General features: G+C 49.2%; 1 long non-coding RNA gene across 1 annotated transcript; it reads left to right on the top strand.

Annotated features, from left to right (window-relative positions):
• The first annotated feature begins 14,733 nt into the window (after positions 1-14,733).
• Positions 14,734-17,744, top strand: LOC116576716. The gene is made up of 3 exons (XR_004280255.1): positions 14,734-16,814; positions 17,157-17,287; positions 17,720-17,744. It is a non-coding gene; the product is annotated as an uncharacterized LOC116576716 (long non-coding RNA).
• The last annotated feature ends 384 nt before the right edge of the window (positions 17,745-18,128 follow it).

The following is an 18,128-nucleotide window of genomic DNA, read 5'->3' as shown; positions in this document are numbered from 1 at the left end:
GCAAGGTCCCAAGCTTCAGGAATCGGTAGCACTGACACCACTGACTTTCCCCATGGGAAGCAAGTTTCCTTTCTTGCTGCCCCAAATCAACATTTGGTGTGTTTGCAGCATACTGGTCCATCATAGGATTTGATCGTTGTCTCCTACGTAACCCATGCGCGGTAAATACTAGTTGGTTAATGGAGAAAGAAAGAAATCACCAAAGTTAAAAGTTGCTGGAATTAACCAAAGTTAAAGTGGTGAATGGTATTTAAAAATAAAATCAGGCAATGAATAGTTAAGATTTGTCCCAGCAGTTAATGGAAGGTAAGGGAAAAGTCGCATGTAAGAATACTCGGGCTCTGGCCCACGGTATCATTACTTTCCAAGAAACAATGTTGGTGGTGGGGGACGGTGCTGAAGAGGAAGTGAGGAGAGGACACTGATGACCAGCCTCCCTGGGCAGGGCCAGCCCTGGTCACCATGGTGATCATGTCTCTCTCTGGACGACCCCTCTTCAGGCCAGCGGCCCACTCGGTCCTGCTTGGCTTCTGCTCTCTGCGGTGGCCAGTCCATTTATTTGCTTGATCCACGCACAGAAGGACCTGCCCAGGATGCCCGTGTCTCCCAAAAGCAGGGGAGCTGGGACCCCAGGAACACAGGCAATGACCACCTCTGAAGGCTCCCCGTGAGGATGGGTGGTCCAAACCAACCCCAGAGAAACCCGCTCTTTCAAAGTCACAGCCCCGGAGTAATTTCAGCTGCGGAGCACTGCGACACCATGGCTAGTTCACCGATTCCTCCCTCCCCCACGGAGTCTGTTCTGGCAGGAGCCTGCTCTGCACTTGAGGGAACAAACCTAAACAGGGCAAGTCCTCATTTGTGTCAGATCACGGTTCCTGAGCGCTAGTCCTGGAACTCCCACCCAGCCAGGGCACTCTTGAGTCACTGTTTTCTATAAAATACAGAAGAGGGAAAGGAAGAGAAGAAAATCACCGCTGATTTCACCAACAGAGATGACTGTTGGTTTTATTTCCTATCTGCGGTCCTTAGCACCAGTCCCGCAGTAATGTCAGCTTTTCAGCTTTTTCAGACATGTTCCCATGGGAAATTATGTCTCATCTTCCCAGTGAGGGGCGTATCTTGAGACTTGCCTTGGTAAAGTCTGTGCCTGCCGCCCCCTCCAGGGGACCCCTGCTGGGCCCACACCAGTGGGGTTTCGTGACCAGACCCAAGGCCTCACCTGTTCTCCTTTCCCACACCAGGGCCTGGTTTCTGCAGAGGACAGCTCTCTCTTACATCCACAGCCAACCTAATAATCGCAGGTAATAATGCTGAAGTGTTTGTTGGGGAATCCTCGCAGGTGACACATTTCTAAAGAGAAAGAAATCTTTAAGACAGCTTTTAGCTGGAAGTGCAGTATAGAGATACACTGGGCTCAGCCAGACTTTTTGTATTCTCTTCAAGCATGCCATCCCTTCTTCGGGGCTTACCAGTGGGAGAGAAGGGCTTTCACAGTAAGACCTCCAGTGGGGGGAGCTGTGATGAGGAGCGTGGGCAAGTGGGGGAAACAGGGGAGGTGCTTCTGCTGCAACACAGGCAGTCACCGAGCTGGGAGCCCCTGAGTACTCTGGTGAGGTCCATTCATTTTGAAGGTCATTCTCTCCGGCCTCAAAGCCTAGACCGACTACAAGGCTCCTTCTGCCCCCAGAGCACAATTGGAGGGACAGAAGCCGAGTGCCAGGGCCTGACAATGGAGCAGTGCAAGGAGAGAGAAAGTTGATGACAGCGCTCTTGGACACCATGCTTCCCTTTTGTAAGAAATATTTCCTAATATCCCTTTTACTTCTGCAAATGAAATTCTTAAATAATACAACCTACAAAATCAAGAGGATGTCCTACCTGTACTATAAGGTAAAAATAAAAGGAAAAGAATCAGAAATAAAGTATGCTTAAAAATGTGATCCTAGGGGCGCCTGGGTGGCTCAGTGGGTTAAAGCCTCTTGCCTTCAGCTCAAGTCATGATCCCAGGGTCCTGGAATCGAGCCCCGCATCGGCCTCTCTGCTCAGCAGGGAGCCTGCTTCCTCCTTCTCTCTGCCTGCCTCTCTGCCTACCTGTGATCTCTGTCTGTCAAATAAATAAACTAAATCTTTTAAAAAAAAAAAAATGTGATCCTAGCACAGGACTACACCAGAAGACACAGCAAAGAGTCCGACGCTCGCACCTTTACTGAAAATCATCATGAGCACAAGAGTTGCAAAGACAGATTGATGTTGTTGTGGTTAAATTGGTGATTTAGTATCACGAGAACTATAGCTGTCAGAAACATGCATTTCCAAAACTGTGAACTTCTGGTAAATAAAGTTCCAAGCAAAACCTAATATCATCTCCCTTTGATTCACAGTTACATTCTAGGCTTAGATAATTATCTGTAGGATTTTCAACTACACTAATGTCTAGTGCAATTTTCCAAAGTCGTATGAGACTCAGAGCAGGTGCTGTTAGTGGGGAAGACCTTGTGCATTTCAGGAACTGCTTCATTCTTGACCCCCTCCCTAAGACATCAGTGGTGATGTAGGAAACAAAAGCAGAAGAAAAATTATTAAATTTCCTTACTACCTACAGCCCATTGACAAGTCCTTGAAACAGGCAGAGGGACATTCTTTAGGAACTCAGCTGCTGCCTTGATGTTAATACTTTGCTAAGGGCAAAAGACAATCCTAGCCTGACCCTTGGGCTCCTGTAAGTCTACTTTAACGTATAAAAATTCCTTTAGAAACTTCCTTTCTCTCTGACCTCCCCTCAAGATATGTGTTGGCAATCAGCCCTCAAGCATATGACACACTGATATATATCTGAAGTGTCTCACGACTCAGATTTATTAGATGGTAATAAATGACCCTTTCCCAACAACAGCTAGCCCCCTCAAGGTCCTGGAAACCTTGCTTCCAAAATTCCTTGGAGACTTACACTATCCCTAACCCTCTCCCAACTTGAAAGTATATACTGGGCCACTCCTCATGACCCCAGCGAAGCTCTTTCTCCCCATGGGTCCTGTCCCCATGCTTTGATAAAATTACCTTTTTGCCCCAAAGACACCTCAAGAATTCTTTCTTGGTTGTCAGCTTCAAACCCTAATGTCTTTCTACATCAAGTGGTACCCTTTATTTGTTTGTGACAAAACTGCCCCCATAAATTTCCAAAATACTCCCAGTGGTGTGACCCTCCTTGAGAATCAATGCCTGGGGAGACCCCAGGAAACTATTTACAAGAAGATCGCATGCCCTAACCAGGTGTGTGCTGTGAATAATTCAGTAGAATCCTAGAAACAGAGACTCAAATTCTGATAAACAGTACAGGCATGTGTTAGTGACATTGTTTCCCAAGAAACTAACACTACGCTTGTCCTCAGACTAAACTACACAGTCAGCACAGCAGGAGTCAATCGGGGGTTTGCTAAGTCACTTAAGATGACTCTCTAAGAGCTAGAAGTGCCTAAGTCCAGAGATTTAATGCTAACCTGTATGATGGCGGTAATAAATTCAAAGAACTTTGGGTAAATTTGATGAAAACCAATTGATCAATCACCAAAAGATAAGTCACTCAGTGGCCAATTCATCAAAAGTCAACACGATGAAAATTACTTTACTGAATGAGTAACTTACCCCAAACCGCCAAACCTGGTACCTGAAACCTTAGACTGCTGGAACTGCTCACCGGAGTGATTGCCGTGGAAGTCAGTTTGCTACAGTTGTGTCACCGAGACAGGCCAACTGCTAGTGAATTTGGCCCTTTGGGTCTATGTCATTAAGTCACAAGAGGATCTTGTACATTTCAAATTTCACAGAGTGTGCACATCTCCCATTCAAGGATTTGATAAATAGTAAGGTAGTTTTCTCTCTGCAAGTACAATTCGCCCATTGTCTTTCGTATTATCCTCAATCATGGCCTTGTGAATGAGCTCAATCAGATATCGTGCGCCTGTCTCAAATTTCACACTCCTTTCGCTTGAATGTTACATACGTGAAAAAATGGTTTGCCTTTAGACACAGTTTTATACTAATTTGCCCTTCCCTATTTTTGTTGTCTTTACCCGTCTTTTGGACAAAGACTTTTGTCTACTTGTTAATTTTGCTTACCCAGGACAAACGCGGAAACTAGCAAAATCCTTTTCATGAAATGCATTCTCTCTCTCATTTTAGGTGTGTGGCCTATAAAATCCAAGTTATGTGTGAGGCCTCAAAACGAGAGAAGGCAGGCAGCTGTGCTGAAGAGTGAGCTCGGCTGTGAGCATACAAAATGCTGCGTGGTAGAGATTGAACAGCAGAGAACATACAACCTGCCTTCCACCGGGTAGACCTGGCAGACCGTTAGTGGGATTGCTGGGTTCCCAGGGGCCACACCAGACAGACCCTGGAAACAAAGCCTCCAAGACAATGGAAGCAACATTCTACGGCCGCCTGCGACGAGCCCCAGAAGTAGGCAACAGGGGCAAGGTGTTGGGGAATCAGTAATTTGGTAAGTTGTTCGCTTGGCTTTTAGCAGACTGGGATACTGGCCGTTGGGAAGTTGGTTTGCCTCCTGTAATGATGTGAGAGGCAGAACGGGAGTTGGAAACAAGAGTGACACAGCGAGCATGGGGTCCCCCTGTCAGCAGCAGGTTCACGACGCCCATTTTCATTCTGACCTGTGCGTGGATCCCCCTCGGGCTAGCTCGGGCCCCGCCAGGAACAGGGGGCCCTCAGAGCCCATCCTTCTGGCTCCACACTCACCTGGAACGCTTCGGATGACAAATGAGCTTCCCCACAGCTTTCCCTCAGGGAGCGAATTTGTAGGTCAGGGGCCAGGGGTACCTAGTCACCTTGGCGGACATAAATCTAAACGTGCATTAATAAAAGGCCGTCTCTGTTTTGCCATCTGCCCTTTATGAGCTCTGTAAAGTGTGGGTCAAAGCCACCGGGTCTGATCACCCCGAGGACCTTGGTAAGATTAATTTCTCGCCGTGGCTGCGAGTCCCGGCAGGACCCAGGTCTGGTCTGGGCCCACACCCAGGTGGCTCTGCGGCCTCGCTTTGTATCTTTACAGTCACTGCAAACATGGTTGAGGAAGACTCTGCATTTCAGGAGGGGACCTACGAGAATTACCGAGAGAAGAAAGTATCTTTATTAGAGATTTCATCTAGAAGCCCTGACGCACTGGCCTGCGTCCAAAGCCACGTGGGCCTGGGGGCTCCGGCAGGGTCACAGGAGCAGAAAGAAACGGGATTTCTCTTCGGTCGGCTACTGGGGCCTTGCCCCTTGCGCCCCTCCTCCGCCCAGCCGTGCCTTCAGGGGTTTCCACAGAGTTCTTGCGCGGGTGAGGGGACCCCCTGGCGACCCCCTCCCGCTGCCCCGCTCTGCTTCGCTGGCATCTGCCGCGCCCCCTGCCCAGGGAGCTCCTTGCGACGCTCGCAGCCCGGTGGGCACCAGAGGGCCGCCCTGGGCTGGGGGCCTCCGCCCACTGCTTCTCCGGCAGGAGCGGGAGCCTCGCCAGCTCGGCCAGGTCCTCCGGTGCAAACCCGGGCTTCGCTTGCCGCTGCCCTGCTCTTGGCACACACGCACGGAAGGGTGAGTGAGGAACGTCTCCCTCTTCCCCTGTCCTTGCGGTGCTGCCGCATGTCCCCAAAGAGTTGTCACAAGTGCCCGCAGGGACTGCCACTAAGGCTCAGCCAAGGCCCCTGGAAGAGAGAGTGACGCCCGCTCTGCAGGACGGAAAGGTAAACGGGGTCCGCGCATCAGACGGTCGGGAAGCCATGCAGACTCACCCCACCCCAGAAGACAGGTTTCATCAAGGTCAGGGTAAAGGGGGGCCCTGGGCTACCCCTGACCTGTCGGACCACCCTGGAGAGAGATGGAAGGGAAGATGCCATCAACACACCCTAAAGAACACGGGTCACTTTTACAACCACGAAAAAAAGGTAGCGTTTCAAACTGCCATTGTCACCCAAGAATACATTCCTTTGGTTCATGCTTCCAGCGGGGTGTGCCCGCGGCCACCAGAAGTCCCAAGAGTGTGGGTGCCGTCACTCTCGATGAATCATCTTGCTGCCCCCAGAAAGTCACAAGTGAGCAAAACCCTTCAGGTGGTGTCGAAAGGCGCCTGACCTCACAGGACCCAAGGAGCAGCTGCTTCCCAGGTCCTCTGACCCTGAGTGGGCAGGCCAGCTGAAGAGTTTTCCATCCCGCCCTCCTGCTCCTGCACCGCTGGACTGGGACCCCCGTGGGGTTTGGTCCGGCCCGCTCAGGTTCCGTTTCTGGTGGCTAGGACTTCCAAGCCCCTCCCTCGTTCTGTGTCCGTGAAAGATCACATGCACACACACGTGCGCGCACGTCCACACAGTTTGCTCTTGAACCAGGTGATTCCCGACTGCTGGTCCACCTGGTACTGGTTTCCTGTCAATAGTTGCTCACGCCAGGCTTCACCTTGTAAACCTGAAGAATTTTCCCGGTTCTGCTCTGTTGCTCCGAGAAAGCAGAGACCCTCTGAGCAGCCCGGAATCCCCCCTTTCCAAAGTCATTTCCAGACAGGACTCACGGAGGACATATGTGTCCTCCGGGGGGATCTAAATTGTCATTCGGCGGGTTCCTCTAATTAGTTTCGGCTTTCCCTTTCTTGTGGAGTCTGTCTTTTATTCCATGGGTCTCCCTCTCTCTCAGTCTCACTCTTTTTTCAAACCAAGTTAGGAGAGGGACTCTGCTATTTACGGTTGACCTTATCCTGTGTTTTATAAGGTACGCTAAAGGATTTTTTCCCCACCCCTGCCACACGGTTTCAAAATTAATTTTGAAAGAGAATGCGAGCCCGTCTGAGCCCGTCCTTCCTTGAAGGGCATTTTTTATCCTCTGTGCAGCATGTGCACAGACGACTCGTCCATAGAAGAAATCGTTTCTGGACCTCTGTTTTGTCTTATTCCTGCTGTAGTTTGGGGGATGGGTGACCCGGGGACACAAGGAACAGGAAGGGAGCGTCCTCACTCTCTGTCTGAGCTTAGTTTACGACCTAATCAGGGCTAGCGGTGGATATCCTGAAATGCTGGCCACGCTCTCTACAGAAAACATCGTTCTGCCCCAGGCCAAACCTATTCACGCTTATGGTTACTCTTAGTCAGTGTCTAGCATCTTGCTCGCAGCTACCATTCTTGGTCCCCCAGTGATTAAAAAGAATACACAGGGCTTGTTCTACACACACACACACACACACACACACACGCACACTCTGGGGGAAATGCGTCTTCCAGAAGTGTTCCTTTTATTGCTGCCCAAACCTGAACCTCTGTCGAGTGCTGTGCCAGCTGGGGACTGTGTCTCCACACCTCCGTGGTGGGCCGCAGGGGGAGGGGGCGAGGGAAGTGGCCCCAGCAGGTGGACCGCGGCTGCTGCAGGGGAAGCTCTTCGCTTTCCCCTGTTCCGTGGCCAGGGTTGACACCCCGGCCCACACGGGTGGGAAGTGGAGACGTTTCCGTTTGGGGACATTTCCATACTCAAAAACAAAATATAGGAGCTCCTGGGTGGCTCCGTCGGTTAAACACCTGCCTTTGGCTCACATCACAATCCCGGGTCCTGGGATCGAGTCCCACATCGGACTCCTCGTTCAGCGGGGAGCCTGCTTCTCCTTCTGCCTGCTGCTCCCCCTGCTTGTGTGCTCGCTTGCTCTCTCTGTCAGATAAATAAAATCTTTTAAAAAATATATAAGAAACCAAAATATAGCACCCAGACTCTCTGAGTTCGTTCTAAAGAAGTGGTAGGACCATTGGTTGGTGGAAACCCTCCCAGGGCTAACTGTGGACCATGTTGATACTGGTTGAGGATGAACACAGTGGTGATGGGTGTGTGCCAGCACGTGGCTATGTATCCTTTATTTTCTCTCTCTCTCTCTCTCTCTACTTAGTTTTGCATTTGTCAGGACAGGTGAGGGCAGCTGGTCATTCCCAATTACAACCAGCCACGAAGCCCACAAAACCGAAGGCAGACCACTCTGAGTCCCTGACCCTGGTTCTACCCAACCATTCCGGGTTGGGGACTCATCATTCATCATTCAGAGGGACCCAAAGGCGACTGCTGCCCATATACGTATCTGACTGTGTTTTTAAAAGACAGTGAACCTAAAAAAACAAAACAAAAAACACACACTCACTTCGACTGGCTGAACGCCAACTAACTAGAACCCTTGTTTTATTGGGATTATAAATTACAAAGAAAAGACAGAAGCGAAGTGATAACAAAAAAGATAAAAAATAATAGCTATTTGTTGTGTCACTTCTACGTGCCCAGTAGTTAGTTTATATAATAATTTTATATAACATACAGTATTATATACAATATATAAAATTTATATAATATTCCCCCCTGAGGGAAACCCTAAGGGTCACAGAGGTTCAAGTCACTAAGACAAGATCCTACCACTGTTTGCAAGTGGCGGAGTCAAAATTCAACCCCAGGTCCTGTGCTCTAAACAGCTATGCTGTGTTTGTCTTGTTTTGTTATTGTTGTTGTTGTTGTTGTTGTTTGGTTTTTGTATTTGAGCCCTAAATCATGCAGTGGGTAAGGATTTTACACCTACAGGAGTAGTTATTAGTGCTGTTCACCAAATATTTTCAGATCGCCACCTGTTGGATACAGATTTCCTAACCTCACCGGGTTGCACGAGGGCCCGAGACGCATTTGGGCGGATGAGCTGTGAGCGGAAATACTAGACAGTGATGCGTGTCTCTTCCCTGTGAATGGCCCGGTTCCAGCTCCGTCAGCGCAGGTCCTGAAGTGAGAACGACACTGAGCCAAGCCCTGGCTGACCCAAGGTAGATGTGCTGTGTGCCTGGAATTTGGGGGTTATTTGATACTGTCTCGTGGTCCCGCCTACCCTGACTGAAACAGCCTAGAAAGCACAGAAATGTGCCTTTATTTCCTCTTAACTGAACTTCATGATCAAGCTGTCACTTTGACCAACGTAGAAAATCTGGTCTTACCCGTTGTGCTCACATTCAGTGTAATGGTCGGCCATTTTTTGAGGGACGGATACGTGGCAAAGTCAAGGTCCTTCTCCCCGCCTTGTCCAGTGGGGTATGGGGAGGGTATATCTAAGGTTTGGGTACTGGAGGGAGTAAGAAGAGTAGGTAAGTGGACCCCAGTGCAGGAGAGGCTCGGGGGATGCCTTTGCCCCACAGCTGCCTTCCATGCTGCAGGCCATCACGCCCGGCATCTTTCCTCTCAACCTTTGCTGTGGATGGCCGGCTCTGCCACGGCCTCCGAAGACCAGAGGCACCACTCTGGCCCCTTTCATGCCAACCCAAGGCCTCCGGTATCTATCAGCCCTTTCACAACATTTCTCCTCCCGCCATGGACCTCAAGGTCTTTAAGATGCTGTGAGGTAATGACCGCCGCTCGGCACCATTCCCCATCGCGGGTGGTGTGGTGGGAGATGTCTTTCTCGAAGAGCCTCACCCGCTCCCGAGGCTACACCGTGCGGAGCAAAAGGCATGAGCGTCCGCTCCACGCAGGCCCTGACCTGCCAGCGCTGACTGTCGGGTTTGCTGCTGGGATCAAGCGCCAGGAGAGGAGTGTGGAGATGGCGGTCAGGACTCCACGCCCTCTCACCGGGAAGCGACACAATGGCGTCTTCTCTTGTTCTCTCTCTCACCTCCTGCTCTGGGACGGGAAACCGTCTCTTCCGTGCGGCTCCTCAAAGTGCAGGACTGCGGGAGAGAAGGACGCTGCGGCACCGTGGGAATCCACGCGCTGTTCCCGTCCTCCAGGAAGTCCGGCTACCGAAAAAGAAAGCGCCAGCTCAACTGAAGAGTGCTCGTGGAGACGACGCTGACTTACTCGCGTTATGAGCTCTTTATCTCAGTAATAACCAGTTCTCGGGAGGCAGCCTATCCTGTCATGCTTTCCTACCTGTCCTGTGGTTTGTGGATCAATGTGATGCCCAGCTTCCTTCCCGCCTGGCTCCTGATGCTCAAAGCCAGCTTCCGGAATTTAAAAAGCCTTTCCACTCTCTGGCACCTTGCCTTTCAAGACCTTTTTGTTTCAGCCGCGACTTTAAAACAACCTCATTCCGCAACCCGGTTGACTTCCTTGGTCCGTTCTGGATCTGCGGTCATCCTGGGAACAGTTTTGAGAAAACCATTGCCAAGAGACGGGCGAAGAAAAGCTGACATTGATGCCTTTGTGCTCTTTAGCTTTTAAATTGTATTTCCTGTTTCCCTCCTTAGAACACTGCATCGTTCTTAAGGGAGAGACTTATTCTATAAATGAGAATTAATTCTCTAAGTACTCAGATTAATCGAAGTTTGCCTAGCTCTTGGTGTGGATGAATTTTATTACCAGTCATTTTGAAACTGTTCCCTTCTAACAATACACATAATCAGAAAGTTGCCTGGTTAATGTGCTATTTAGTAAGAATTTGTAATAACACGAATAAATCCTTCTTATAAGTTGAACTGGAAAATGAGTGTTATAATATGAGGTAGCTCTATGAAGGTAACTTTAAAAACAATCCCAAAAAGGCTAGGAAAAAAAGACAATAGAAATAAATACATGAATTGGTATTTTTAATTTATATACTGCTCTTTAATAGAAAAAAGAATTTTATTTTTTTTAAAAAGTGAATTTCCCAAATGACTTATAACTTGACCAACACATTATTCTTGGTTACATTTTGCCTTATAGTGTTCTTTAGTGAGTTTATCTGCCCAGCTTCTTTTCTAGGAATCTTTTCTGCAATTTTAATAACCTTAGAAGGTAATCAAACCCCTCAGTTGTGGTACATTGTTACCATCATTAAACCCATTTAAGACCCTTCCCCTCATTCCTGACCATCAGCCCAGCCCAGCCCCGCATGCCCATGTCTGCCCCAGGTCTAGGAAGGTTCGATCACTTTGCTCAGCCGATGCAGTGTTTTGGTGATTGATCCCATCACCAAACACTTCTTCTGTCCTATCTTGAACAGTTAATGTGTTGTCATTTGTGACTGCTTTTCACTTAGCAGAGTGTTTTCAAGGTTCATTCGCGATGAAGCATCTCCTATGTTCCTTTTACCGCCCAAACAATAGTCCACCATCTGATATTTCGTGTATCCCGTTTGGCTTCTACAAGTAAAACACATCACTTCCCGTGCTTAAACTACAGTCAGTTTGGAAATTGCTGTAATACATACTTACTGTCAAGTACTTAGAATTAATGTTGTCTTTTTTTTTTTTTAAGATTTTATTTATTTATTTGTCAGAGAGAGCAAACACCGGCAGACAGAGTGGCAGGCAGAGGCAGAGGGAGAAGCAGGCTCCCTGCTGAGCAAGGAGCCTGATGTGGGACTCGCTCCCAGGACACTGGGATCATGAACTGAGCTTAGCCAAATGAGCAACCCAGGGGTCCCAAAGTTGTCTATTTTTTAAGCAATTTAGGCATTTCGGCAAGGTGAAGGGGAAAAAAAGAGAGAAAAGGCTTGGGGAAAATAGGAAATCTCCGTGTTTTTCTATTCTTTCAGACAAATGGAATTTTATGCAAACCAGAAATGCTTTTCCACTTGTTCCCTATGGCCACACTTCGCTCTACACTTTCTTAAGCCCAGAAAACTCAGCATACAGTACTAGGGCCGCTGGGTGCTGAGTCCCCAGCAAGTGTCGCATAAAGGCTGCTGAAGGAATGAGAGCTGGCACCTGGCTCTTCCCACTGTCTCCCTGTCTCCCTGTCTCCCTCTCTAACTGCCCCCCCCCCCCCCCCCGCTGTGCCGGCCTCTTCTGGTGCCCTGCGTTGAGGAGGCAACAGCAGAGGGGCTGTGGGAGAGCTCTCACTTAAGCTTAATTACAAGTAAATACAATTTCTCCAGGACGGCGGGGGAGGCAGCAGATAAGATCAGTGAAAGTGCTCAGAGGCTCAGAGGGCCTTGGAAGGCAGCTCCTCTACAAATACGGGATTGGCGTTTATTGTTGCTGCTGTTAATAAAACAGATGTCCTCAAAACATTCCTCCAACCACTGACAGGACTTGGAAAATTGCTGTCCCTTTATTGGTTGCTGAAACCAAATAAAAATCAAATTAAAGTTTAATTCACGTCATAATTTTCTTCGTGGCAGTTCTGCTTGGCCAGCCGTGAGGCAGAGCCAACTCCCTCCTCCTCCTCGGGGGTATACATCACCTTCAGCCTGAAGCTCCCCCAAGGTCAGCTGCTCCTTCTCCCTCCGCCAGAGACCCGGTGTGGGTGGGATTTGCAGCTGGAAGAAGGGCCACAGCTTAGGCCAAGATGAAAGAAGGTTGGAAGCTGCTGGATGGTATCAGAGAGGACCTCCCTCCTCGTGGCCCTGGGGTCTCCATGGTAACTGAGGGGGAAGCTGCTAGGTATTCCAGCTATGTGACCTGGGCCAGGCATATCCCCCCGGGCTGGCAAGGGCCGCTGGACCGCAGACACTGAGGCCCACAGCCACATCCGCCATGTTCCCTCTTACGTTCCTTAGATCCAGGACAGGGCCTGGGATCACGGAGGCCCAGTGAAGAGCTCACGTCTCTGCTCAGGAAGTGTTTTATTCAACTAATCCATGAATGTGTGAAAGAAGAAATGAAGTCATTTTCTAGCTCTTTCCTTTTTAAATCATCTCCATTCCTTCCTCTTCTTCCTTCATCTCTTCCCTTTTCCCCCATAATATATGAATAATCGAGGATTTCCAGACGCTCTTCCAACTCTGGCAGGTGATTCCACACACACTGGGAATGAAGCCCTTGCCACTGACCGTTAACTCGGAGTTGGGCGGAATTGGGCTTTGCTTCAAGTGTTCTACGAACGCAAACCAGTGATACTTTCCTGTACGTCAGACAAGACACAAAGCTGAGGAGGGGATCACAAGCACCAAGCACAGTCTTTGAGGTCAAGACGTGTCTCAAGTAAAGCTACTGCCGTTGGCATGAAAACTTCAAAACTAAAACCCAGGCAGGTCTACAAAGGCCCCTCAGAAGTGAGGCCCGCACAGCCCCTCACTCAGCCCGTCTCGTACCATTTCTGGGCCTGGACAGCAGACTGGACTCTCAAGGGATAAGAGAGACCAGGAGGCTGACACGGGGGCGCCTGCAGGCTAGTGGGGGGAGGGGCACACCACACGGAAAAGGGTTGTCACCCGGACGTGCCAGGAGGGTCCGGCACAGACACAAAGCCCAGGCGGCACAGAGGGATGCCGGCGGGATCCTCCGTGGGAGTGACACGGGAGGGCGTGGGTTTGGTGGCGTGAAGATGAGGTCCGGAGGAGCAAACATGAAACAGCGTGTGTCTCGGTCGCCCTCCATCCTGTCTGAGGCGAGCACACCTCCGCCGGGCGCTTCCCTCCTGAGAGGGAGACGCTCCGATGGGCGGATTCAAGGCAGCACTGATCTTTGCACGTACGGATGGGAGGAGTCTCTCTTAAGGAGAACTAATGATGGCAAATCTTCTGGCATAAGTTCAAAGAGAAGAGGATGTGGAAATTATGCCATTGTTAAGAGGGATTTTTCCTTCTCTTACAGAATGTAATGCATTTTCTGGAACTGTGTACAAGAGAGACAACCTCTGTTCCCTCCATCACAGAAGGAGCTGAGCAGGTAACATTCTGATTTCAATGCCTTAACCAGGACATCTGCAATGGCAGGTCCTGGTGAGTTTCCAGTCTGGCTGCTGACAGGTAGAGAAATGTGTTCTCTGCAGTCCCTTCCTCTCCATCCGTGTCCTGCTTCCCAGACTCCCCCGAGCTGGCGGGAGACGTGGTGGACAGTTGAGGGAAGGCAGCGCATGTTTGAAGAACTGAAGACGGCTCTGCAGGCAGCCCAGAGCCAGAGAAGGGCTATGTGTGGACCGAATGTCACTCAGTGAGATGGATTCTTCTTTCTATTCTTCTCACCCACCTCTTAAAAATTTCAGGATTTCGTGGACAAGATTGGGCTTACTTACTCCAAGGTAGTGCTAGATACAGCGGATGTTAGGTGAAGAAGGAGAAAATCAGGGAAGGAAAGGGAAGAAGAGAAGTTGTGGGAGAGATTAGAGAAAAGGAAGGGGAAAGAGGATGAGGAAACTGGAGAAGGAAAGAATTAAAAAAAAAAAAGGGTAGACAACAATAGTATTGACTTTCCAGCTTTGTTGTGAGAGCCTACCTCAGGGCCTTTGCACTTATTGCCTCTACCAGGAACTCCCTCTCTTCAATGTTTTCACTTTCTCAACTCACTTCAAATGGCAGCGCACAGGGAGGCTGTCTTGATCTCCCTGTAGTCCACTGCTTGTCATCACTCTCTAATCGCTCAACTTGTTCTGTTTTTCTTCAGAGCAATTACCATCACCTGCCATATTTTATGTTTTTTTGGTTTGTTTTTCTTCCCTCAAAGGAACGTAAACTTCATGAGCACAGAAGTTTTTCCTGTAGGTTTTTCAGTAGGCTGCCTTGTAGTTTTGCTGATGATTTCCTTTACTGTGTGGAGGCTTTTCAGTTTGACGTAGTCTCACTTGTTTATTTTTGCTTTTATTGCCTTTATTTTTGGTATCAGATTCAGAAATTGCAAACTGACTGATGTCAAGGAGCTTACTGCCTGTTTTCATCTAGGAGTATTATAGTTTGGGGTCTTGCATTCAAGTCTTCAATCCATTTTGAGTTAATTTTTATGTGTGGTGTAAGATAGCAGTCCAGTCTCATTCTTTTGCATGCAGCTGTCCACTTTTCCCAACATCATTTATTGAAGAGACCATCCACACAGGGAAGTTCTTTATTTCATTTCTTGCTGTATTTGAAGCATCTGGAACAGTGTCTCGCACATAGTTGTTCAGTATTTGTTCAGTGGATAAATGAAAGGTCCAGGGACTCCTTAAGAAAATAAAACTAAACCTTCCTCCTTCCCCACCCAATCCCAGTGTCTCTGGGAAGAATGGGAATTTTGATGTAGAATCTTTATCTCCTGGAGAGATTTTGGTTTATTTGCTTAAAGTTTGAACCTTACCCTCCCTTTCATCATTTTTTCCTAAAAGCACCCCAAACCCCAACAGAAAGAGAGAAAGAGAGAGAAAATTCATGGATGCGCACACACCATTAAAGGAATCCTTTCTTTCATGGCCATTCTTTGGGACCAACCTCATGCCTGCAAGGCGAGGACCATGATGATCCCTTACCACCTCCCGGAAGAGGACAGGGAGAAGCCGGTGACGAAGGGAACAGCGTGACGAGAGACTGGGCTCACATCACAGAGATCCTAGGGGATGTTATTTTTTTTCTTCTTTCTAAGTCTCTGTAAAAAGCTCCATATTTTTGTTTCTTCGTTGTGACCACTTGGAAGACTGCAGAACGCGAGCGAGGTGACTGCCATGTGATGTCACCTCTGACTGCCGGTGTGAGACATAGCCCTGGGCTCTGGTGGGGCGGGTTTGGGGGGTGACATCTGCTTGCGGCCTTGGGGAGGAGTGCAGATGGAAACAGATGGAAAGGATGGCTCTGTGGGATGCTGCTGTCAGTGGAGTCTGGGGCTCTGGGCCAGAACTTTCAGGCAGGAAAGTTGGAAGGAACTGATGAAAAGGCACGGCAGGCAGAAGTGGAGGGAGATACAAGGCTGAGGACAAGGGAGAAGCTAAACAGAGGTGACTTGTGCGGTCTTTAATCCGGGCTAAGCTCCCCTGCTGCCCTGTGGACAGGGACCAAGGGAAATCTTCAACTCCGTTTTTGGTCAGTGTAGGCCAAAAATCTACACTTGCAGCAACTCTTAATCATTCGGTAAAGTTTTCTACCCAGTGTATCTTAGTTGGTATAACAAATTTGTTATGTTGTAAAGAGTCTGTGGGATTTTTTTCCCCACCAGGTTCCTAGCATGGATCTTCTCACATCCTTGGGATTTCCTGAGTGATCGAAGTACCTTTGTTATTCCTGAGTCCCATGGGTCACCATGCTATCATTGCGTTAGCAAGGTGACTCATTGTGGGCCCCTAGATGGCTTCAGAATGGGAGCGGGTCACCAGGAAGACGGACCATTGGATTAGAGGGTCTTTAGCGGGGTCATTGGTGCTCTGGCTCCAGGGAGGGAAGAAAGACTGGTAACGGGGTTTAATCATGGGGCCAATGGTTTAATCAGTCGTGCCGAGGTAATAAAACTCTGGCCGCCAGAGCTCCGCAGAGCTTCCCGGCTGGTGAGCCCTTTGATGTTCTGGGAGCATGACGCACCCTCCTTCCTCGAGCAGAGGGCCCAGACACCCCCAGACCTCACCGTATGTGTCTCTTCATTGGGCTGTTCCTGATCTGTATGTGTTTTTTATAACAAATCTACTCGTAATATAGCTCTTTGCTGAGTTCTCAGTTGTCCTAGCAAATTGTCAAAACTCCAGTGGTCATGAGAGCCCCTAAATTTATAGACAGTTATCCAGAAGAAGGGCAGGTGGCGTGGGAACCCCCGAACTTGTGGCTGGTATATGAAGTGAGGGCGGCCTTGTGGAGACTGTGCAAGCTCTGGGAACTTAGCACAGGAACTGAACAGCAATAAGCCACTGGGTGTCAGACTAGCCTACTTACTCAACTCAGCATAAATGTCCACTCCGTGGTGAAACCTTCCTTGACTACCCCACCATTCGGGGCTCTGTCTCTTGTCTTTTCATAACAATCTATTGAGGTCTCTATTACAGCACCTGCCTTCTTTTGGCACAAACACAACTCTTCTGTTAAGAAGTCGGCTTCCCCTCCCGTCTAGGCTCCTGGAGGACAGGGCTGTGTCCTGCTCCCGTCTGTCCCCGCACCTGGAATCATCCCTGGCCTGCAGCAGGTACACAGCAAACGTTAGAAGAGCAATGGGTTGTTCTATATACAAAAAATACATTTTTTGGTGAGAATTAGTTTTTGAGAGTCATCAGCCCAGAATAGAGAACTAATGACGGCAGAGTGAATTTCCTATAACTTCATTTAAAAAAAAATTATCTACCCCCTATTATCGATCATCTGTCTATATTTAAATAACAAGGCTATACAGACCAAGTAAATGTCTTATTTGTGACCATGAGCCCCACAGAAAAACGTAGCCCTCCTCCAAAAACGGTTGTGGATTGTGGGGCATCCATGGGCACATGGGATAAAATGCAAAGCGGAGGTTCAAAGGTGTTCGTTTAATGAGACAGAAGCTCCTCAGGGGTGGGTGGCGTCTATGTCTAAGATCTCGATGTGCATTTAGGTGCTGGACATAGGTAAGGAGGTGCCGCGAACAGTCCCAGGAAAGTCACCCGCGCCCTGTCCACAGGACAGACAACCGTACCTGCCCTGAAGAAAGTGCCAAATTCGTAAGGAAAACTGACGAGCCTCTCGGTTAGTCTTTCATCTCCAGGACTGCGATTCAACGTGGTCGTGCACAGTTTCCCATCCAGCCCCAGCTTCCAAGAATCCCTCTGCACACCGCATCCATCTTCGCCCCGGGCCTGGCCGCATTCTCAGCGGGGGCCCCCCACCAGCCTCCCCTTAATTCCCGCTCCTCGTCCTCCCCGCCCCCTTCCCTCCTTGGAGCTGGCAGGAGCAGCAGCAGGTTTTCTGCGCCTTTTATTGGTTGCAAGGTGGAGGGTGTGACAAGAAGGGTTCTATTCTGGAAGCCCTTGGAGCTTCATCTGGGACTAGGGTGGCCGGTCTCCAGAAAGGGAAGCGGCTCCAGACAGGGTACAGATTGGAAATTAAGGTGAGGAGATTTTTTGCCTTCTTTTTTTTCTTTTTTTCTTTTTTTAAAGATTGTATTTATTTATTTGACAGAGAGAGAGAGACAGTGAGAGAGAAAACACAAGCAGGGGAGGAGAAACAGAAGGAGACTCCCCACTGATCAGGGACCCCGATGGGGGCTCGAACCCTGGGATCATGACCTGAGCTGGAGGCAGACGCTTAAGGACTGAACCAACAAGGCGCCCCCAAGGTGAGGGGGTTTCTGCAAACTGGGCTCCAGCTCCATGAAAGCAGGAGGAGGAGGGAGCAGGGGGCTGGCGCCGCAGGAAGGCCGGGTTTGGGGCTCACTAATGCAATTACCCTTTTGGAATTCATCTTAGGAGAGGGAAGAAGTAGACCAGAGGTGACAAGCTTAGACATTCTTGGTTTTGTCTGTCTCCAATCCTCTGCTGGTTAAGGGGACTGAGGAAGGAAGAAGAGGTGGAAAGAGACTAAACAGAAA

The sequence above is a fragment of the Mustela erminea genome, chromosome 17, assembly GCF_009829155.1.
Source record: "Mustela erminea isolate mMusErm1 chromosome 17, mMusErm1.Pri, whole genome shotgun sequence".
NCBI lineage: Eukaryota > Metazoa > Chordata > Mammalia > Carnivora > Mustelidae > Mustela > Mustela erminea.
This window is presented reverse-complemented; position numbering and strand designations above follow the sequence as displayed.